Source organism: Bufo bufo, chromosome 2 (genome assembly GCF_905171765.1).
Source record: "Bufo bufo chromosome 2, aBufBuf1.1, whole genome shotgun sequence".
Classification (NCBI taxonomy): Eukaryota; Metazoa; Chordata; class Amphibia; order Anura; family Bufonidae; genus Bufo; species Bufo bufo.
In genome coordinates, this window is record NC_053390.1 from 387,739,662 (window position 1) to 387,765,184 (window position 25,523).

Below are 25,523 nucleotides of genomic sequence, written 5' to 3' on the forward strand. Positions count from 1 at the left end.
TCAGACTGAAGGAATCCCAAGGGACTAAAATAAAAGTTAAAGGGGTGTTACGAACTAAAATACTGTATTTATGGCGTATTGTACATACAGTATATACTATAAATATCTCGTTACACCTACAGGATTCACATCTAATGAGAGAATACATGAAAAATGCATGTGAGCAGCCACAAGACATAGACATACATGTCTGTCACCACATGGTTGGGGGCCGCACAGAATGATATCAAGGGCCGCATGTGGCCCCCGGGCCGCAGGTTGCGCACCCCTGATCTAGCAGCAGATAACCATCTTGCTGATTTGTTAGAATTGATTCCCTCATTTTTAAAGTATATATTTATATCTATATACAGTGCATTCGGAAAGTCTTGAGACCCTTTCACTTTTTTCACATTTTGTTATGTTTCAGCCTTGTGTTAAAATAGAAAAAAGTCAAGCTTTCCCCATCAATCTGCACTCAGTACCCTGTAATGAGAAGTAAAAACATAACTTTAGAAATCTTAGCAAATTTCTTAAAAAGGAAAAAGCACCGTATTTTTCGCCCTATAAGACGCACCGGCCCATAAGACACACCTAGGTTTTTGAGGAGGAAAATAAGAAAAAAAATATTTTTAACCAAAAGGTGTGCATTTGGTGGGTTTTGAACTAATGATGGTCTGTGCATGACACTATTATGGGGATCTGTGGATGACGCACTGTTATGGAGGGGATCTGTGGATGGCACTGTTATGGAGGGGATCTGTGGATGGTACTGTTATTGGGGGATCGATCTGTGGATGGCACTGTTATGGAGGGGGATCTGTGGATGGCACTGTTATGGGGGGTGGATCTGTGGATGGCACTGCTATATACAGTACAGACCAAAAGTTTGGACACGCCTTCTCTTTCAAAGAGTTTTCTTTATTTTCATGACTATGAAGGCATCAAAACTATGAATTAACACATGTGGAATTATATACATAACAAACAAGTGTGAAACAACTGAAAATATGTCATATTCTAGGTTCTTCAAAGTAGCCACCTTTTTCTTTGATTACTGCTTTGCACACTCTTGGCATTCTCTTGATGAGCTTTAAGAGGTAGTCCCCTGAAATGGTCTTCCAACAGTCTTGAAGGAGTTCCCAGAGATGCTTAGCACTTGTTGGCCCTTTTGCCTTCACTCTGTGGTCCAGCTCACCCCAAACCATCTCGATTGGGTTCAGGTCCGGTGATTGTGGAGGCTAGGTCATCTGGCGCAGCACACCATCACTCTCCTTCATGGTCAAATAGCCCTTACTTTCAAAGTTTTCCCAATTTTTTCGGCTGACTGACTGACCTTCATTTCTTAAAGTAATGATGGCCACTGGTTTTTCTTTACTTAGCTGCTTTTTTCTTGCCATAATACAAATTCTAACAGTCTATTCAGTAGGACTATTAGCTGTGTATCCACCTAATTTCTCCTCAACGCAACTGATGGTCCCAACCCCATTTATAAGGCAAGAAATCCCACTTATTAAACCTGACAGGGCACACCTGTGAAGTGAAAACCATTTCAGGGGACTACCTCTTGAAGCTCATCAAGAGAATGCCAAGAGTGTGCAAAGCAGTAATCAAAGCAAAAGGTGGCTACTTTGAAGAACCTAGAATATGACATATTTTCAGTTGTTTCACACTTGTTTGTTATGTATATAATTCCACATGTGTTAATTCATAGTTTTTGATGCCTTCAGTGTGAATCTACAATTTTATAGTCATGAAAATAAAGAAAACTCTTTGAATGAGAAGGTGTGTCCAAACTTTTGTCTGTACTGTATGTGTCACCCACAGATCCCCTACCCCATAACAGTGCCATCCACAATTCCCCCCCCCCCCATAATAGCGGCATCCACAGATGCCCTAATATACCATAACTAAACCTATGGGAGGGGCCGGTGTCATGCAAATGCGGTGGGGCCGGTGCGGTCACTGTACTCCGGCCCCACCGCTCACTCACTTCCTTAATGCCTAAACATTTTACCGTACTTACTAAATGTCCTGTAGCAGGCAGAGCAGAGCAGGAGGCCGGCCGGAACTCACTGATGTCACGTAACGTACCTGCGCCGCCTATTTTATGAATGAAGTAGGCGGCACAGGCACGTGACGTCAGTGAGTTACGGCCGGCCGCCCGCCCTGCCCTGCCTGCTACAGGACATTTAGTAAGTACGGTAGTACAGATAGGGCTGGAATCGGAACGTCAATTAAAGCTATTATTATAAAATGTTTAAGCAATAAAGCAGTGAGTGAGTGGCAGGCCGGAGTACAGTGACCGCACCGCCCCGCCGCATTTGCATGACACCAGCCCCTCCTCCCTCCACCGTCCAGTTGATACATCGCATTCTGCGATGCTGCAGCATCGCAGACTGCGATGTAAAATGGCAGCAGGGAAATTTTTCCCCCAAGGACATAAGTATTCAGACCCTTTACTGTGACACTTAAAATGTATCTCTGGGAGCCTTCCATTCTCTTGACCATCTTTGAGATTTTTCTATACTTTGACTGGAGTCCACCTGTGCTAAATTTAGTTGATTGAAAAAACAAACCATGAGGAGGAATAACTGACTGTAGAGCTCAGAAATATGATTGTGTGGAAGCACACACCTGCAGAACTGTACAAAACACTTCTGCTGCACTGAAAGCTCCAAGAGCGCAGTGACTTCCATAATTCTTAAATAAAAGAGTTTGAAGCAGTTAGAACTGGCTGTCCCACCATACTAAGTAATTGAATGAGAAGGGTCTTAGTAAGAAAGATGACCAAGAATTCAATGGCCACTCTGGCTGAGCTCCAAAGATTCTGTGTGTAGATATGAAAAACCTCCAGAAGGTCAACCATGAGGAGGAAATAACTGACTGTAGAGCTCAGAAATATGATTGTGTGGAAGCACACACCTGCAGAAGGGTACAAAACACTTCTGCTGCACTGAAAGCTCCCAGAGCGCAGTGACTTCCATAATTCTTAAATAAAAGAGTTTGAAGCAGTTAGAACTGGCTGTCCCACCATACTAAGTAATTGAATGAGAAGGGTCTTAGTAAGAAAGATGACCAATAATTCAATGGCCACTCTGGCTGAGCTCCAAAGATTCTGTGTGTAGATATGAAAAACCTCCAGAAGGTCAACCATCAGCATTCCACCAATCTGGCTTCTATGGCAGAGTAGCCAAAATTATGCCTCTCCTCAGTAAAAGACACACGAACGTTTGCAAAAAAAAAAAAAAAAAGCACTAAGGAAACTCTCAGACTGTGAGAAACAAGATTCTCAGGTCTGATGACAGCAAGATTGAACTTTTTGGTCTCAATTCTAATGGTCAAGTTTGGAGGAAATCAGACACTGCTCAATACCATCTCTACTGTGAAGCATGGTAGGGGCAGCATAATGCTGTGGGGGTGTTGTTCAGCGACTGGAACAGGGAAACTAGTCAGAGTTGAAAAAAGCTGAATGGAGCAAAGCACATATATATTCTTAATGAAAACCTGTACCTCAGACTGGGCCAAAGGTTTACCTTCCAAAAAATCTAAAACCCTAAGCACACAGCCAAGACAACACAGGACTGGCTTAGGGAGAACTCTGTGAACGTCCTTGAGTGGCCCAGCCAGAGCCCTGACTTGAACCCAGTTGAGAATCTATAGAGAGACTTGAAAATCGCTGTCATTGACAGTCCCCATCCAACCTGACATAACTTGAGAGGATCTGCAGAGAAGAATGCCAGAAAATCACCAAATCCTGATGTGCAAAGCTTGTGGCATCTGTAATGCCGTGGGCTCCTATGACCAGTGTTGAAGAAAGGCAGGGACACAACAAAGTCACTTCAATATGGTTTATTGCGGGTCCCAGCAAACTTATAGTTCAGTACAGCCGGATCGCAGTCGGGTCAAGTAAACAGTCCATGACATCCAAAATAAAGTAATGCAAGCGTGAGTGTCCTCTAGGACTGTCCACAGGCTAGTGTTTGCTTCACACTTGCCTTGCAGTCTGTGATTTGCAGCCTCTCACACAACAGACACACCCTGCTTCATGCTGCTGACTTTTAAACACAATCGTGGACATGGGCCACGTATAAACCCCGGAGTGAACCCACCAAGATCTTTGCTTACTCCCAGTAAAAAACACGCCTCGATTAGCTGAAACCAGCTATGGTACTTACCAAGAGTGTCCACTATCTATCCTAGTGGACGCACAAGCTAATGGCTTTTACTCCACCAAGGCCGGGTACCTTGGCGGCACGTCTCAGGTGAACCACAGGAAACCACGATATGCATCTCCTTAATATGTTTCCTGCACCATTCTCGGAGACACATACCATCCTTCATATATGAGGCTTGTCACTGCCTCACGCATCATACCCATGAAGACTGGAGGCTGTTATTTCTGCTAAAGGTCCTTCAACTTAGTACTAAGTAAAGGGTCTGAATACTTATGTTAATGCAATATTTTAGTTTTTCCTTTTCAATAAATTATCAAAGGTTTCGAACATTCAGTTTTCACTTTGTCATTATGGGGTACTGATGCAGAATGATGGGGCAAAAGTCAATCAATCTCCATCTTGAAACTTTGTTGCTTACATTTGTTTACTTTGCTACCTTAATAAGGCTATTATACTTCTTAAGCACAGTGACTCACTTATTTCAAAACTCTGTAATCATATGATCTATATTCACCATCTGAAGCCTACACTGTAGATTTAGTGGGTCCATGGAAGTGACAAAACAGAATGCTAATTCTCTATCATTTACACTTTCGAGAGATTAAGGGCACGATGTTAGGAACCATGCATGGGCATGACTATTAACTTTAATGTGGTTTATGTAAAAGTTGATCCAATGCAGCAACTGTGGGTGGGCAGGTGGGTGTCAGCCCTCAGGTAAATGTAGACCTCTGATTAGCCTAGACACCTGACAGTACCACCTATATGTTTCTGATGGTGGCCCTAAAGCAACTGGCAACACCTCACCAAATTTTAATTAATTGCACAGGACATTGTGGCTAGCATGAAAATGACATTATAAAATACAAGAAGTGTTATTATATGCATCAACAAGAAAAACAACACTGGAAATTAATTATGCTTCAATATAGGAGGGTGCAACTATTGTCACGGGGCGCCAAAGGCGCACTCGGTCTCCCATCAGCCGCAGACCTGCTGCTTAGCTTCGGGAGCGAGGATCTGTGTTGGCCTCGTTCCCAGGCGGCTTTGCTAGCTGGGAGGCTCCCTGCTCCTAGGTCTGCCTTGAGCGCCGAGAGGATCACTCGGTGCTCGACTTGTTTGTCTATCGGTCATGTGACGCTGGCCACGTCACATGACCCTCAGACCCCACTATAAATACAGGCAGCCTGCTGGCCACAGGTTGCCTGTTAATTCTAGGTTCCTGGCTATTTGTTGGACTACTGAATACTCTCCTGATCCTGTTCCCTGACGATCCTTTGCCTGCTCCTCCTGTACTGCGCATCCCTCCTGGTATTGTGACCTCGGCTCCCACCTGACTACTCTTTGCGGACTCCTCTGGTACTTCTCTACTCTCCTGGTATTTGACCCCGGCTTCTCCTGACCATTCTTCGCTTAACCCTTTGTACTGCGTAGCTCTCTTGGTTCTGACCCGATCCGTTCACGTTCCGTATTTTGTCTTGTCTGTCTTCCCTGCACATATCCTAAGTAGGGACTGTCGTCCAGTTGTCCCCTGTCATCAGGACTCGTGAGGCAAGTAGGCAGGGCCAGGGTGAGGGTGGAGCGCAGTGGTCACTATCCTTCCCCCTGTGTGTGTGTGTGGACGTGACCGTTACAACTATCTATTTATGGTGTGCCTCCATGGTTGGGAAGGGGGATGTGTGTCAAATATTTTAGCGTATATATTAATTCTATACAGTGTCCATAAAGTACTATTAGTCTCTATATCATTGCCCTACCATGCAAGAGCATACCATAGTTGCAAGCTAGATATACTTTAAAAGCAGTTCTAAGCTATAAACAATATCTAATATCAGTGGTAGTTCTTACCAAACTACAATAATACTCTTTTAGTATATTGTCTATAGTATCTGTCTAAAAGATTCTATCTCATGAGGACAACACCTGCCCATGTCTCCGCTCAGGATTTCCTTCTATGAGCAGAAAACTCTGTTCAACCATGTATTACATACCTTCCCATCCCAATTCACTCTGCAGGAGAAACACATGGTAGGCCACTTGAGCTGGATTCATAGGAGGGGGTTACCTTGTAAAGGCAACACATTTTTTGCATTTTTGGAGCTGGTTAAAAATGTAAGAAAATTGGATTGGATTAAAAAAATTAGCAATACTCACCTCACAGATTCCATGCTGCTGCGGTTCTGAGACTTACTGGGTCCCTACTGGTCTATGCTTCATGGTCCCTCTCAGCCAGCAGGAAATGGCCATTGTGGCCAATAATTGACTGAGCGGTAATTTTTTTAGGTGTTGTAAGGCACCAGCAAGTATAGACTAGCGGAAGACAAGATAAGCACTGGAATGGCAGCAATGGAAGATTGGTTAGGTGAGTAACCAATTCATCCTGTTTTCTAAGATTTTTTTTAATTTGCCAAGCAGTCTCTACTAATACTAGCTTAGTGCCTACTCACCAACCTTATTTTCCCAGAAAATGTTAGTCAATAAGCTACAGCATCAAGGAATTCAACAACTTGACAGTCTCAACCAGCTAATACAGAAGGAAGACTAATTGTTTCACCATGCTATATGTACAGTAGATAACAATGACCAAGATTCCTATTTATCATGCCCTAAGTATTAGAGAGTGTATTGATTCTGTAGAATCAAAATTCAACCTGAGTATTTAAAAAAAAATCAGAATTTTTGCTGCTTTGATTCAGAATAATTTTTATAATGAAAGCGAGAGCGTAAGAGAGAGAGACATTGGAACCACAGCTTTCTAGGGCATTGGAGCACTTTTTATTCAAGTTAAATCGATTTGAGTCGGAATCGAATTTCCAGAACTTCGCTCATCTTACTAACTATGCTTTATGTTTACTCCGAATCCTTGGTAAAGTGAGATACTCCTTATAGAATAATTGAGGAATTAATGAACTCCTTATGGAATAATTACAGTGGGGAACTCTGTAGTTTTCCTTCACGAACAGTAACAATAACCTCCATGATTATAAATCCATTCTTCTACCGGTAATTTGGTGTAACACTGTATCCATAATTACCGTGTTTCATAAAAATAACATTCGCTCAGTAGTTCACAGGCATTTTTCTACCATGACACCGTCTTTTATCAACAATAATATAGCTATGCAAATACTGACATACAGACATATTAAAAAGGTAATAGAAACATAGTGTGTAATCACTATTTCACAACCTCAAGTTGCCTTCACTCAAAATGTACATTTGTCACAAAAGTACTTTTCAGGGTGGGAAGTGAGGGGCAGATAATTTGTGTTTGATTTTATGAAAGTATGTTAATCTGTTCCACCCATCCCAGGCACAAGATGTGTTGTACATCATGCATTTACATGATCTTATGCAGAGCACAGCCAAAACCTTCCAGTCTGTTCACACATACATTACTGGTTTACACAAGTAAGACATGATGAGATGGACTTGGCTGAATCATAAGCGATTAAAGGTGGATTTTTCAGAATGACAAGTGATTAGTGTGGATTCGTGCTTTGGAGTTTCACTAGGAATAAGAAAAGAAAGGCTAAAAAAAAACTGTAGAATTTATTGCTACAATTACTGGTTCAGTCAGTGGGGCACAATTTAGTATATTGCGAACGAGGTAAGAAAAAAATAGTAGTAACATTGTGTTACCCAGAACCTTGTGCTTCTTCCCCATCTCCCCACTATAAATGCTATAGGGTAAAACATGGCAGGGACAGGACTGGAATATACATTACATCATTGTTTCAAAGCTATTTCGGGCATATTCATAGTCTGTAGAGAAATTAGAACTTACTGGGCCCCACAAAATTATTGGAACAGGATCCTACTCAGTCCCCTTATGCTGACTTTAGAATGGTCCAAAAAAATACTCACCTGTGCATTTCACCTGCAGGTGCCTCTGCTCTTTGTCCAGCACTGTGTCGAGGCATGCCCTTCACTGACCGGACGTCACACAGAGAGTAGGTCATAGTGCAGTATTATGCACACCATGTCCTGTCCTGAAGCTGTGTGCTGGATGCAGTGCCCAGAGAACAAGAAGAGGGAACGGTGAGTAATACCAGTGCTAGGACTAGGAGCACCACACTCACCACTCCCTAAGGCCTGAAAAGAAATCCATTTTTCCTACTCTTGGGCCCCTTTCGTAGTTTGAGCCGCTTATCCTGCTCCCATGGTAGCTACACCCAGTCCATGGTGTGTTTGGCTGTTTCCATAGTTCTCCTCTCATACAATGTAATGTAGATAATGATTCATAACGAGTAAATAATGGTAAGAAACTTTTGATTTCATGGGTTATCCCATGACTAATGTAAAAAATGAAAATCAGAGATCATATAGCACATGGCAATCTCTTTCTAGCAAAGCTAGAACCAGCCCTGTACCACACATGGATCTAGAGATCCCCATTCACTGCTCTGATAGATTTGTATCAAGTTGACCGCTCCAGGGAGTGTCTTTTCTGCTGCAGATAAGGGGGCGTGTCCATGCTCTCCCTATCACAGCTCAGGAGCCAGCTGAAGGATGAAACTGAGCTTGTGCGGCCATCTCAGGGAGCAGGACAAAGAAATAAGAATAAAAATAAACAGCAGGTGGCGCTATACAGATACATTTTATTGAATAACTCAGTGGCTATGCTCAATTTTTAACTATATGCAATTACAAAAGTATTCAGATCCAGGTGCTGGTTTGAAAACTGTAGAATATTTGTCGTGGGACAACCCCTTTAACTTTTTCGATGCTTTTAATGGTGTTTGTGATGTGATATCTCATTCAAGTTTAGAACTGCTCCTTCTGTAGCCAGCAGACAGCTTTTCCTGGTTTCTCTTCTACCTAGCAGTCATCACCGGCCATCTTGTACTGCTCAACAGGAGACAAGATATTTATGGCATAAACTATGTGTTTGGCTGGAATGCCCCTTTAGCGGCAGCTTATTTGTCTTAAAAATGGGGTTAGGAAACCCATTTTAATATACCCAGCTAAAGAAAAAAGTTAATAGAGGGAAATCATTCTAGACACCCATTATTATCTACAGTATTTGTGGAGAGTAACTACAAAGAGATTTACATAGACAGCTCCAATGATTTCACGGGGTACTGTGCCATGCTCTCAATTTGGTGGATCTGCAGGGAACACGTGCTGCCGGGTTCCCCTACAAATTCCAGCAAATCTCTGTGGTCTTGCTCATCATCCGGGGGACACATATAACTAAAAATTCTGTGGACAATACCTTCATATATAGTGCACTTATTTTGTATCATACTCACTGTAGAAACCTTGCGCAGAAGATCTCGCTGTTTCTTTGATCTCGGATGTCACAACTATTGATTAAAGAGAAGGAGGTCATTCCTGACTTTTCTATGGGGCCCTATAAATTGTAGTTATACCCAAAGACATTATTATAACACAGGGTACATTAAAAAGTGACAAGTCTATAAGGCCTCAACTGATGTAGCCAAAATTATCTAGACCATGGATTTTCTTTCTACAGTAGCCTGCATCTATAGATCTACTATTTATAATAATCCTACCTTAATTTTCTGTACGCTCATTGTATTCTTAAATGACTAAATGTATGACATATGAATGAACGCTGAGTGACATCACTTTACCATACTCTTAAGAAAATGGAATTTTAAAAGTAAAGTATTATCCAAAAACTGAGTCACATCTTGTTCTTTAAGGACATAGTAGATTGATGTGGATCTATTTTATGAACGTGCATCTGTCACCGGGTATTTCATGGGCTTATTACCACATTTTCTCATATTTCTGTTCTTTTTACTATTGTTCTCAGGTTTAGTCATTCTAGTCATTAGCCTTGTAAAGCCATAAAGTGACATCAGCATTCTGCTGATGTGAAGAAAAGTAAGTCTAGGATGGCTTTAGTGTACAAGCTCGTTTTACTACATATGCCATAGTAATGCACACCATAGCCCAAACAAGTGAGTGCATTGTCTCTAACATACATAGGGGAAGATTAATCAAAACTGGTGTAAAGGAAAACTGGCTTAGTTGCCCATAGCAACCAATCAGCTTTCACCTTTCATTTCTCAGAGCTTCTTAGGAAAATGAAAGGTGGAATCTAATTGGTTGCTATGGACGCCAGTTTTCCTTTACACCAGTTTTGATAAATCTCCCTTCTAGTGTATCCATATATGATTACTATACAGCTCAGACAGGAGTTTATTGGGCCCTCCAGGAGAACTCATACTAAAAGCCGTCCTTCTCTCTATATAGAACATGTGAATTTCCTCTTTTAGGTTTACATTCAGGGCATATGATCAGTAAATCTCTGTTCATCTATACATCATGGATTGATACCACCAGCGCTCAACAGACCCCACTTATAATAGTGCCATAGGGCTATGTCGTGGTCACAGTCATTTGGATGTGAAGAATGATGCTGCATGTCTTGGGACTGTCCAACACACATGGAGTACTGTGTACAGTTCTGGGCTCCTGTAAACAAGGCAGACATAGCAGAGCTGAAGAGGGTCCAGAGGAGGCCAACTAAAGTAATAACTGGAATGGGGCAACTACAGTACCCTGAAAGATTATCAACATTAGGGTTATTCACTTTAGAAAAAAGACGACTGAGGGGAGATCTAATTAATATGTATAAATATATCAGGGGTCAGTACAGAGATCTATCCCATCATCTATTTATCCCCAGGACTGTGACGAGGGGACATCCTCTGCGTCTGGAGGAAAGAAGGTTTGTACACAAACATAGTAGAGAATTCTTTACGGTAAGAGCAGTGAGACTATGGAACTCTCTGCCTGAGGAGGTGGTGATGGTGAGTACAATAAATGAATTCAAGAGGGGCCTGGATGTATTTCTGGAGTGTAATAATATTACAGGCTATAGCTACTAGAGAGGGGTCGTTGATCCAGGGAGTTATTCTGATTGCCTGATTGGAGTCGGGAAGGAATTTTTTATTTCCCTAAAGTGGGGAAAATTGGCTTCTACCTCACAGTTTTTTTTTTTGCCTTCCTCTGGATCAACTTGCAGGATAACAGGCCGAACTGGATGGACAAATGTATTTTTTCTGCCTTATGTACTATGTTACTATGTAAAATGTGATGACAGGCTGAGGTATAAGGTTATATAGCTTTAGGCTTTGGTCCTTACAAAATAGATCCTAGTGAATTTTTTTTAGCTCTAAATGGGATTGTCTACCTTTAGATCCAAAGTTGCATTAGTCTGGGCGCAAGAGAAGAACAATTAGTACTCTTGTCGGTTACTCCAACCCTGTTTCTGTAGCTCATAATAGTTCTGGAAGTATGAAAAAGTCCTGTAGTTATCTTTCCCCATTTAAGAAACACTGTAACTGTGTTCAACCCCCTTGCATAAAAAGTTGTGTTTCCTCTTTAAATGGGAACATAGCCAGGTAATCATGGGACACATGAATAAATCATATTTGCCAACTACTTATGCACAAAACATGAGCAGCAGGCATCATCTAGTTCAAGTTGTGAAATTTGCTGCAGATTTCACCATTCCAACTATAGCTTCATACAACTGCTTTAAAAGCTTGTTCCAACATGGGATTCAACAACTTCTAATTCAATTTATTAGAAAGTGAAAAACACATTTTCTCACAACTTTTCTCAATAAGAATTGACAATAGTCTACTGTATCATAAAATAGCCTGACCCCTATTAGACACAGTATACCGTATTTTTCGCTTTATAAGACGCACTTTTTCCCCCCCCCAAAAGTGGGGGGAAAATGGCAGTGCGTCTTATAAAGCGAACACTGCCATGTTTACTTTGCTGACGCTGATACATCGCAAGCCGCGATGTATCAGAGGGGTGGGAGGAGGGGACGGAGGCTGGCAACGCTCGCGGCGGGGCCCGATGCAGTCACTGTACTGTAATACATCGGGCCCCGCTCACGGCAATTATCACATGTAAAGTCTATTATCTTCAAGCAGTATCTCTGCTTTTAACTAGGGCAATCATCTGTAGTAGTACACCTTACTATGAAAGCGGCAGGCAGGGCGGCAGCGTAATCTCGCGATGCTCACTCATTCACGCTCCTCCCACTTCCTTCATGAATGAGTGAGCATCGCGAGATTACGCTGCCGCCCTGCCTGCCGCTTTCATAGTAAGGTGTACTACTACAGATGATTGCCCTAGTTAAAAGCAGAGATACTGCTTGAAGATAATAGACTTTACATATGAAAAAGGCTTCATTACACTCTGCTTTCTTCTATAACAGTACTCACTATGAAAGCAGCGGTCCAGCCGGCGCGTGACGTCACTCACTCGGTCATGCTCCTCCCACTTCATTAATGAAGCTGGCAGGAGCGTGACTGACTGAGTGAGTGACGTCACTTCTGGCCGGACATGCTGCTTTCATAGTGATTACTGTAATAGAAGAAAGCAGAGGCCAGGATAAAAGATATTTACATATAAAGTCTGTGTGCATTGTGGTGTAATTGGTGGGTCACTATTCACAGCATGGACAATATACTGTGACACATATGATACTGTGACCAGCATAAGATCATCTTATGCTGGTCACAGTATCATATGTGTCACAGTATATTGTCCCTGTGTGAATAGTGACCCCCATTACACAAGATGCTATATATGATGCTACATCCCCCTCATAACAATGCGTCATCCACAGGTCCCCCCATAACAGCGTCATCCACAGGTCCCCCCATAACAGTGTCATCCACAGGTCCCCCCATAACAGTGCGTCATCCACAGGTCCCCCCATAATAGTGTGTCATCCACAGGTCCCCCCATAACAGTGCGTCATCCACAGACCACCATTAGTTCAAAACCCAGCAAAAGCACACCTTTTTGGTTCAAATATTTTTTTTCTTATTTTCCTCCTCAAAAATCTAGGTGCGTCTTATCATCAGGTGCGTCTTATAAAGCGAAAAATACGGTAATCGTATGAATTGCAGAAATTATGGTCGCAGGTAATCACTTGAAGTGATCGAACAATGAATGATAAATAATTGGGTTGGGAAAATCTGCCTGAAGTTTTATAGTTAGTCTCCATCAAGTCCACCTGTCAAATCAGAAATCTGCCAGTCGTTGGCGATGTAAATTATGTAGGAGTGAATGATGACAACAACAAGCAAACAGGGATACTATTAGCGCTTATGTTTTCGTGTAATTGAATGTGTTTTGATTGCTGCTCGTTAATGGGAAAAATATCTTCCTGTCTAATAGGACCCTTACCACCAAAGTTTAAATTACTTAGGAAGAGCTAAAGGAATAAAAGCTTCACAGGGTGGTGTCCATTACATAGAAAAGTAACACACTGATTAGAACAATGGAGAACTGATATTCCTTAGATTATTGCTCATGCTCTTCCGGAGTGTTAGGTAACAGAGAAAAGTGTCATGTGTTACTGCTGGATCCCAATGAGTGATATTTAAAACCAACCTGCCAAAGAGAGGTGTGAATGGTTGGTGATCCAAACCATGTACTTCTACATACATAGTGTATACGGCAATGTTGGAAACCCTACAACATTAGCAACTTGCAACGCATTTAATATAAATCAATTATTTGATTTGCATTTTTAGCATTTTGAGCAATTGACGAATTACATGCTGGAGATCTTATTATGTCAGAAATAGGTAGCCCTTTTCACAAAGATTTGCAAAAGCATCCGCATCAGCCTATTGTGGCAGTGGAGCTGCGAGAGGGCCATATGGTGCCATTAAAATGATGTATCTCACCCAAAGGAAGCTGAGTGAGAACAAGAAAGGCTGGGAAATAGGGTTTCCTACTGTCTGCAGCAGCTAGGCTGGTAATGAAGAGCACAGTGAAGTATGGGCTGAGCTCCTAAAACAGGGCTCCCAGTCTAGGTAATAAGCAGGCTGCACCAAGGCCTGTGGGAGCCAGGACCCTCTGACTCTGTGTGAGATAGGCACTGAGTGGTGTTTTGGAGAGCTGGGTAGTAGACCCAGATCCCGATAGAGAAGAAAAACTACTGTGTAGTTAGTGGCCAGACGGCCTAGGATTATGTTTATGGTTTATGTTTTGACTGCTGTAAAAGTGATTGGTTGTGGCCAGTTTGCACCCAAATCTGCAGTGTTGGAGTGTGCCAACCATCTAAGCTGAGAAGATGGCGATCCTGGAGACCTAAGTGACCCAGAGTTGTTACACTATCCATGTCGTACTGGCAAATAGTTGAAGTTCCCATTGATGTAACAACTGATCTATTTGGTCTTCAGTCACATAGTATCAACACTGACATAAAGGTAATACATTCAAAGGAGGAGAATATCTTGAATCAATTTAGCAAGCTTCTGAAGTAGACATTCCCTTTGAGAATATTGGCCTCTACAAGAGATGTCTTTAAAGGATTTTCTACCTTTCAAATCACAGTGATTAACACTGCAACAATTCAAAGAGGCCACCGCTTCCGGGACGCATTCGATAGAAATATGCATAATTGGGCATGCTAAGTATTGTTTTAGGTACACTGAACTTGTTTATCAAGCTCATGCCATGGCTTGCTTCATCTCGCCCTTCAACTGCTCTGCTCTTTTATGTTTGACATTATCCAGTCAGATTACTCTACTGATGATCTATTTTTACACAAATGAAAGAAGCATAATGCGAACAATCCCACGCCATATTATTCTGTTGCGTCCCCAGTTGTTACTGCTCAGTAACCCGTATTTCTGATTTCTTACTGCAATTCTCTATTCAACTGTCAGCTCAAATATTGTCTCATAGAAATTTCTGGAGATGAGTTAAAACGAGGCATGTTATCTCTACATCGAATGATATGCCAACAGTTAAACACCAAATTACAGTTTACACATAGCAATAATCTCCTCAAAGTAGAGCAACTTATCAAATACATTGGAGCCGATATACTGTTGAAAATATGCCAGAATTCTGGCACACTTTGCTCCAAAAAACTGCTCTACATGCCTTATGCCACGTATGGCAATGATTGTTTATGCTGTGGCATGGCTTACTGGAAAGGTATACTGGATTCATGGGAAAGTGGACTTGAAAGTAACATTGCATGTCAAAAATTATTGTCTTTTTGGGAGTGAACTAAGCCAATAAATAGGTGGTATAAAGCAGTGCTGTGAAGTACGTAATCCAAAGTTCCGACCGACCGACCGCTGCATTTAATCACGCTGCGACTCCTCTAGAAATGGGCAATAATTTAGAAATAACTAATGTACTGTAGTAATGTACTGTATGTAATCAGGCTGCTTACATGGAACTTAAACCATATTTATTGAAATACAATTTCTGAAATTCCTTACATTTTCAAAATATGCAATGCACTATGCATTTAATAACTGGAAAAAACTATTATACACTAAATAATGATAAGAAATCTATTACTTTGTCCTCAGAAAAAGTTAGAAAAGCTCTATATGCATATCCTGGAAATGCAGAGAATCATGTGCTAGAAAAAGTGTAGCTGCTGCTATATTCAGTGCTTGTCCTAAAAGGATTGTGTGGGAATAAATAACTTTTCACAGTTGCCTGACGCCTGCCTCCACTATGGAGAGATTCATACTTGCCTACTATCCTCCAGTCCTGTGTTTCAGCTCACAGTTGTCCATTTTCCAGTCCACGGCTAGTTTACATCTTCTCCGGCATGATCATCTGCTTCGCTGCAGGCAATGACTGGATTTAAAATGTATTTAATTAGACCGGCACTCAAACATTTGGGTTCACACAGAGGACCAATATAAGGTAAAATATAGTGCAATTTATTAGCATAAAAAATATGGACGTGGACACGGGATAAATAAAACAGTAAACACAAATTAAAACAGTGGATGGACTGGCTCGTATATCAAGTCCGCAATGATGTAGGTATGTATAGCAGCTTAGTTGAATAGAACCAACTGGATAAATAGAACAGTCGATGGACTGGCTCATATATCAAGTCCTCAATGAGGCAGATATGTATAGGAGCTAAGTTGAATGAAACCAACTGGATGGATATATATGAAAATATAGTCCCGCTCTTATGTTGGTAAATCCTGTTAAATAAAGTTCGTAGAAGACAGTCTCATATCATGTTAAATGAATGCTCACTATTTGGTAGTGCGCAGGTCTGTGGCGTCCCACATGTCAGAGCGCTTACCTCGGTGTCGATTCAATCAAATGCAAACAGTAGAGTGTGATTATTTGCTGATGTCATAGATCGGAACTCCGGTGGATTGCTTCTATTCTCGCGAGATGTGCTGTTACTTATCTTTCGTATAATACAGACTCAAAATCGCGACATGAGGATCACAATAAAACTTCGATCCTGGTTGTGGGACTCTTTAAAGTGTTTAGATAAAGGATGAGTTATCATTCCTTTTTTTATATTGTCAATATGTTCGGCCAAGCGTACCTTAAAAAGTCTCTTTGTTCTCCAAATATCTCACCTGTTTTGTTTTGTTTTATTTTATATCTCAGCCCATTTGAAATTTGACACCTAGAAATTTTATTTTACATTTATTCTATGTTCACAGCTTGCGTAATATATGTGCACCCATTGATTGATTTTATTCATTTTATTTATGTTATCTCAATGGATTTTATATTATTCATTATTATGTTTATTATATATATATTTTTTAATACATATATATGACTGTATTTCTGAATCCAAAAGTGGGAAAGTGATTTAAAAACATGGGCTATGAGTGCTATCATATTTAGCAACTATTCCCCCCAAAAAAACATGTGTACTGAATAAACCGCACTGAAGACGCATGACTACCGTGTGAAGAAATCCCCCATTTTCTAAAGTGACCGGCAAAAACACCCAGACTTATGGAACTATTTTGGGCATCCCACCCAGGGTGAACCGGTCACAGAAGACTTCCATGTCTCTTTGAGAAGCCCTAAACCGATCTGGGTGAAATTTGAATATGTTGATCACCCAGATCGGGGCTATCAGGGGACATGCTGGAAGGGTTTTATGTTTCCATTGTACTTGATTGGCTATACTGTGTCCCTCCCTGTGGGATGTCCCCTTGCATGGGGACTTGCATAAAAGCCTGTGTGCGATAATTAAAGCGTGTTCTATTTGTACCCTTCTTCTTGACTTCGACTGATGTTTGGGGATTCGCATGCTTTATTAAGGGAATCATCTTAAAAAGCTATTGGCATTTCGTATGGAATTCGTCTACTTCAACTGCCGAACGGAGCGCTATATTCACCAGGCTCGGGCGGTTCGGGAGGAAACTACCGAATGTGGTTTAAAGATACTTGGTTTCCTTACAACTGGTGGCAGCAGTCAGATGATGCGGGTCTTCTTGTTGTTGCGGGCGGCATTGCCGGCCAGCTCCAGGATCTCGGCGGTGAGATACTCGAGCACAGCGGCCAAGTAGACGGGAGCGCCGGCGCCCACCCTCTGGGCGTAGTTGCCCTTGTGGAGGAGCCTGTGCACACGGCCGACTGGGAATTGGAGCCCTGCCCGGGAGGAGCGGGTCTTGGCCTTAGCCCGGACTTTTCCTCCTTGTTTGCCACGTCCAGACATCAGTCTCTTAGTTGTAAGGAAACCAAGTATCTTTAAACCACATTCGGTAGTTTCCTCCCAAACCGCCCGAGCCTGGTGACTATAGCGCTCCGTTCGGCAGTTGAAGTAGACGAATTCCATATGAAATGCCAATAACTTTTTAAGATGATTCCCTTAATAAAGCATGCGAATCCCCAAACATCAGCCGAAGTCAAAAAGAAGGGTACAAATAGAACACGCTTTAATTATCGCACACAGGCTTTTATGCAAGTCCCCATGCAAAGGGACATCCCACAGGGAGGGACACAGTATAGCCAATCAAGTACAATGGAAACATAAAACCCTTCCAGCATAAACATACAATGCCTTCCCCTAGTCCTGGAGATAATCAAGTCTGATAAAGTAACAACTTGATTATCTCTAGGCAGAAAAGTCACAGTTTTCCCCAATATCTGGAACACCCCTTTATACATGAGGTATCCCCACAAATCATATGTCCCCTGATAGCCCCGATCTGGGTGATCAACATATTCAAATTTCACCCAGATCGGTTTAGGGGTTCTCAAAGAGACATGGAAGTCTTCTGTGACCAGTTCACCCTGGGTGGGCTGCCTAAAATAGTTCCATAAGTTTGGGTGTTTTTGCCGGTCACTTTAGAAAATGGGGGATTTCTTCACATACCGCAATGTTGTTTTTTGAAGAAAAGGGGTGGAGAATATCTACCAGTCCATCCCCCACCCATGTTTTACGCTTGTTCCTAATTTGATGTGATCCGCCCTAGTAGTTAACAAACAGGTATATAAGGACTTGCACTCTTTAATATGAATAAACCCACTGAGGAAGAAATAGGGATCTATTTTGAAACGCGTCTGGCATCGATGGTATATTCATAAAGAGTCCGAAATTTTAAGCATGGCCATGCATTGTTGAAAGATAGCTACGAAATTATTCTTTGGAGAAAACGAAAGAAAACTCACTGGTAGTTGATTTTATTAACGGCAAGCTATTAACAGCAACATATGAAAAGGACGGCAAACTCCAATTCCATCAATAAAAAGATCGAAGTTTTATTGTGATCCTCAAGTCGCGATTTTGAGTCTGTATTATACGAAAGATAAGTAACAGCACATCTCGCGAGAATAGAAGCGATCCACCTGAGTTCCGATCTATGACATCAGCAGATAATCACACTCTGCCGTTTGCATTTGATTGAATCGACACCGAAGTAAGCGCTCTGACATGTGGGACGCCACAGACCTGCGCACTACCAAATAGTGAGTATTCATTTAACATGATATGAGACTGTCTGCTACGAACTTTATTTAACAGGATTTACCAACATAAGAGCGGGACTGTATTGTCATATATATCCATCCAGTTGGTTTCATTCAACTTAGCCCCTATACATATCTGCCTCATTGCGGACTTGATATATGAGCCAGTCCATCGACTGTTCTATTTATCCAGTTGGTTCTATTCAACTAAGCTGCTATACATACCTGCATCATTGCGGACTTGATATACGAGCCAGTCCATTCACTGTTTTAATTCGTGTTTACTGTTTTATTTATCCCGTGTCCACGTCCATATTTTTTATGCTAATAAATTGCACTATATTTTACCTTATATTGGTCCTCTGTGTGAACCCAAATGTTTGAGTGTCGGTCTAATTAAATAAATTTTTTATCTATTTTGAAAAGGGTGATTCATTTTAGACATTGGCACCTATCCGTGAATATAGAGAGTGAGCCGTCCTACCACCGAACCTTCAATGACTGGATTTAGAAGTGACGTGTCCACAAGAAACACATCACTGCAGAAGCCAGTTACTGGCTGCAGCGGAGCAGATGATCATGCCCTGCTGGGGACAAATTAAACAAACCATGGACTAGAAGATGGACACAATGAGTCAGTGCTCAGGACCAGAGTGGCGGGGAGTAGGTAAGTATGATTCTTCAAATAGCAGAGGCAGGTTCGAAGCATCTTTGAAAAGTTACTTATTCTCGAACAACCCCTTTAATGCTATGTTCCTGTTCTGTCTGGCATTTCTCAGATTAATGCAGGCATGCCCAGTAGTGAACCTCTTGTCTTTAGAGGAGGAATTTACTGCAGAACATATGCAGCACAGTTTCAGGCACTGTAACTAAAGGCCTTGCAACAGCATGAAGACACCTAGTATAAGGGACAGCATAGAACCCAGGAGAGGTGACAACTGATTTTCTATCACCACTAGATCACTCTGCTTTATAGTTTATAGTATAAGGACAGGAAGGAACACAAGAGAGGGGAGAATTGGTTGTCTATCACAACTAGAACTTCCTGCTTATCCCTGTTTATAGTTTAAGGGCAGGATAGAAAAAAGGAGATGGGAGAACTGATTTTCTATCACTACTAGAACATGCTGCTTATCACTGTTTATAGTATAAGGCAGAGGTCAGCAACCTTTGGTACCCCAGCTGTTGTGAAACTACAATCTCAGCATGCTATATTCATTTCTATGGGAGTTCTGAGAAGAACAGAGCAATTATGCGTGCTGGGAGTTGCAGTTTAACAACTGCTGGAATGCCGTAGGTATGCCCTGGTATAAGGAAAAGAAAGAACACTGGAGCAGGGAGAACCGATTCTCTATCACCATTAGAACACTCAACTTATCCCTGTTTATAGTATAAAGACGAGAGGTGAGAACTGATAATCTATCACCATTAGAACACAGTAGAGGTTAGACCTTATTATCTATTACCACTAGAATACCCTGCTTATCACTATAGTATAAGGACAGGAAAGGTGATATGTGATTTTCTATTACCACTAGAACACCCTGCTTATCACTGTTTATAGTATAAGGACAGGAGAGAACACAGTAGAGGTGAGAACTGATTATCTATCACCACTAGAACACCCTGCTTATCACTGTATATAGTATAAGTACAGGAGAGAACACAGGAGAGGTGAGAACTGATTATCTATCACCACTAGAACACCCTACCTATCACTGTTTATATTATAAGGGGCAGGAGAGAATACAAGAGGAGAGGTGAGAACTGATTATCTATCATCACTAGAATACCCTGCTTATCACTATAGTATAAGAACAGGAGAGGTGTTATCTGATTTTCTATTACCACTAGAAAACCCTGCTTATCACTGTTTGTAGTATAAGGACCGGAGAGAACACAGGAGAGGTGAGAACTGATTATTCATCATCACTAGAATACCCTGCTTATCACCGTTTTTATAAATAAGGATCGGTAGAACATATAACATAACATAAACTTTTCTAAATGTATATGAAATTTTATAAATTAATTACACAGTATTGATAGCCATTATACTTTTTACGCTGAAGCTGGAGTCAGTACATTTCAACAGACTCCCACTCCACTCAAAACTAGCCTTAACTCCGAACTCCACAACCCTTATATAAAGTTGCACTAGACAGTCTAAAGATACTTGGAATTATCATCCAGTGTCAGGCACTGTGATAAATCTTGTGTAGATTTATAGGATTGTCCACATTCAGGGGTCTTTCAGGTTGTCAGAAAGAAGAAAGAAGCAGTCCTGCCCCATGAATTTCTTACCAGGCATACTAACTTGTCTTTAGATGCATCTGTGTCTCAAGCCGTTACACTTTAGATGATAGCAACATTTCAACATCTGATTATTGTTGTCTTCAGGAAATACAACTCTAAATTACAAAGGCTGGCACTCATAGGCTCAATAAAGTTTTATACATTTCCAAGTGCACAATTTATTAACCCTTCCTGATTGAGCAATTTTTTATTTTTGTTTTTTGAGGGACAAGTAGAACTTCCTAATGGCACCACTGAATATTGCATACAATGTAATGGGAAGCTGGAAAAAAAAATCCAAATGGGGAAGTTTTATGGGTCTTGTTTTTACATTGTTCCCTATGTGGTAAAACTGACTAGTGTTGAGCGCAAATATTCTAAACGCAAATTTTTATCGCAAATATCAGCACTTCAAGAAGATCTAAAATATAGTGCTATATATTCGTAATCGTGAATATTCTAGATTTTTTTCTTTTCATCCTTATTATGCTATCATCCATAACCTTCTTTTTTTATCATTATTTTACCTATCATTAATACACTTTTATTATAAGTATTTTCTTACCTATTATACATTTCTTTTTATAGATACTATATTATTTTTAACATAAATCATTACCTATAACATACAATAGACAACATATAACAGACTATCACACAAACGCTTCATGGCAAAAGCCAGGTATGTGCAAGCCAACAACCTATCCATGAAACAGGTGCAGTCAGCATACCTTACAATGGTAGCCTTGTGTGTAATGAGACATTCAAGACCAGCTCTCATTTGACTGAGAGCCAGTAAGCCTCAAAGTTACTTTATTTTTGTTGGATAGCTTGGGGGACCTGCGCACCTAGATCATTATCATTAGGGTGACAATTTTTTTGGGATGCTAGCTATCTCTTCTCTCACTGCTTAGGAGGGCTGCATACAAATTTTTAGTTTTCTAATTGTCCTAACATTTATATTCATTGACCTTTCTATATGGTTTTGTCATGTAAACTCATTTGCATAAACATGGGCATATGGGAAAGACATGCAAATAGTGTTTCAGCTGAAAAACAAGGCAGATTCTGCTAATTTGCATGTGTTTACCATATGCCCATGTTTATGTAAATGAGTTTACATGACAAAACAGTATAGAAAGGTTATTGAATATAAATGTTCCCCAAGCCATCCAACAAAAGTCAAGCAACTTTGAGGCTCACTGGCTCTCAAGTCTGTGTGGATAGAGAGCTGCTATTGAATGTCTAATAGTGCACAGGGCTGCCATTGTAAGGTATGCTGACTGTACCTGTCTCATAGATAGGTTGTTGTCTTGCACATACCTGGCTTTTGGCATACAGCCTTTGTGTGATTGTCTGCTTATTATATGTTATAGGTAATGACATTGCATGTGCAATATGCATATATTACATTACCAATTTTTACAATCATGAATTTGCGAATGTTCGGCCAAAAATGTTTGTAATATCACGAATTCAAATATATTGCCTATGCCACTCATCACTAAAACTGACATGTCAACTTCATTGTCTAGGTCAGTGCAATCACAGCAATACAAAATTTATATAGTTTTACTTGTGTTTTAATACTGAAAAAAAAACTTTATAAAAAGCTTATTTTTTCTTTGCAGCGCCAAAATATGACTCCTGTAAGGCTACTTTCACACGAGCGTTCGGAGCGGATCCGTCTGATGTTTCATCAGACGGATCCACTCCGATAATGCAGACGTTTGCATCCGTTCAGAACGGATCAGTCTGCATTATTACTTAGAAAATTTTCTAAGTCAGAAAGTAGCCTGAGCGGATCCGTTCAGACTTTACATTGAAAGTCAATGGGGAACGGATCCGCTTGAAGATTGAGCCATATGGTGTCATCTTCAAGCGGATCCGTCCCCATTGACTTCCATTATAAGTCTGGACGGATCCGCTCGCCTCCGCACGGCCAGGCGGACACCCGAACGCTGAGCGGAGCGGAGGCTGAGCGCTGGCAGGCGGATTGCATCTCAGTGGATCCGCTCCACTGAGAATGCATTAGGGCCAGACGGATGCGTTCAGGGGCCGCTCGTGAGCCCCTTCAAACGGAGCGCACGAGCGGACACCCGAACGCTCGTGTGAAAGTAGCTTAACTTCATAGTTATGTCTACGGAGCTGTGTGGTTGGGGGAGTTGTATATGACTTTTTCATCACTTTTGATTCATTATTTTTTTTTTTTTTAAGGGAGCAAACAAAAAAATGGCGATTTGGCCATTTGGAGTTTTTTCCCTTTATGTCATTCTTTGTACAGATAAATATGGTTATATTTTAATAGTTTTGGGCCATATGCCTATGATCTTATTTTTATTGTCTATTTATTTTTAATATGGGGAAAGGGGGTGATTTGAACATTTATGTATATTTTTAAAAATGTTTTTACTTTTTATTACATCCCCCTCAAGGGGGCTTGAACATGTGATTATCAGATTGATTCTCCCATGGACTGCAATGAGAGATTTCCTATGTTCCTATAGAGCAGGGATGAACAACCTGCGGCTTTCCATCTGTTGCAAAACTACAACTCCCAGCATGCAAAGACTGCCTACAGCTATCAGCCTACAGCAGGGCATGGTGGGAATTGTAGTTTTACAATCAGCTGGAGAGCCGCAGGTTGGCCATCCTTCCTCCGGAGGCACCAAGTGGGACTCCATAAGAGGATCGCTGTAGAAGCTTGGAGCCTGCAGATAGCCAGAGGCTGCAACACAACTGAAAGGTTCCCCTCATCTCTGATGGGGAGCCATTCAGCCCTGGAGCGTAGAAATCCCGGGGATACACCTCTCAAAAACAGTGGTCAATGTTGGCCATGGCATTTGAGGCTTAAAAATTCTGTGATCAGTGCTGCCGGAAGATGTGCCTAATTTATCACAAGGCCAATAGCTCTTAGCTGCCATAGATTTCTGGCTTCATTTGTGCCAGAAAACTGTCATAAATGAAGAATATTTGTATATGTGGCTGACCACTCTCCTCCCGCCCTTACCCACGCCCCTTTCCGCAGCATAAAACTGTTCTTTGCAACTTTTAACGCCACTTTTATGGCAACAGGGAGATGATAAATCTCCCCCTAGGACTTTCCAGACATGGCAGCCATATAATCTTTGTCTTTTATTGAATAACTGCTTCATGCCCTTTGCCGCACCTACTTTTTCATTATTACTTGAGGCAACTTTACCACTGCTTAAATTTCAATTGTGGGTAGAGTTACATGCTTGTAAAAAAAATGTTAACTATAGAGATGAGCAAATTTCTTGAGATTCATTTCAGGCCAATTCTAATTAATCAGATTTGATCCGGGTATGAATAAATTTAACCAGAATCTAAAGTGCTCAGTTTGTCCTGAAAAGTTGTGTATGACACTACCGCTTTCAACCGGTTTCAACCTCTTTAACGCCAAGACAGCATTAGTAATGATAACATGACTGTGACGTATATGGTTATATGGTTATGGGTAACCGATGATTAGAGATGAGTAAATTTTACAAAAATTAGATTTGGCCGGTTTGCCGAATTGTTCGAAAAAATTAGGTTCGATCCGAATTTAATTGCGGCAAATCTCATTAAAAATGGCTATTTCCTGGCTGCAAAGAGCCTTTATAGTGGCCTAGAACACTGTGCCTTGCAGTAACACGCATAGGGATTCTGCTGTGGGAGTGACATAATACTGTGAGTCAGTATGACATGCAGATGACAGGCGTTGCTCTTAGAATCACAGGGCAAAACTGACCAAATAACTCAAGTATGAACTCAGCCTTACAGGTCAATGTTAGCGCCAAGAAGAAGCGCACTCCCTTTTACACTCATCATAGATGTCTACAGAACCTGTTCTATTAAAACGCTTATACAAGTAGATCCCTCCGACAGAGTGTGAGAGCGTGTCAGCAGTAAGTTTGTGTTGATGTCACTGATTATTTTCGCCCTTCCTCTGATCCATCAGAACAATAACCACCCCCCCCCCCCCCCAAAAAAAAAAAAAAAAGTGGATCCAAAACAGATGCCACGTAATGGAATATTTGCATGTCTTCTGTGTTTTGTACCCCACTCCTGCTTTTGGCTACTGTGGCGAAACCAACCCTCGCCACTGGGTTTTGGAGGGGCCTGGCTACCAGCCTCTTGCCCCAGGATTATGGGCCCTCTCATCAGCCCATGCAAAACTTAAACCCCATGGCGATTTGACTGTGTTTGTGGCATCTGAGCGCTCAGATCCAAGCCATATGGGGACATGTGGGGTTTTGAGATGTGTGACAGAACCATCTGTCTGTGTAATTGTATTGTATGTTATGTGAGGGTACCCAGTTAGCTCATTTTATT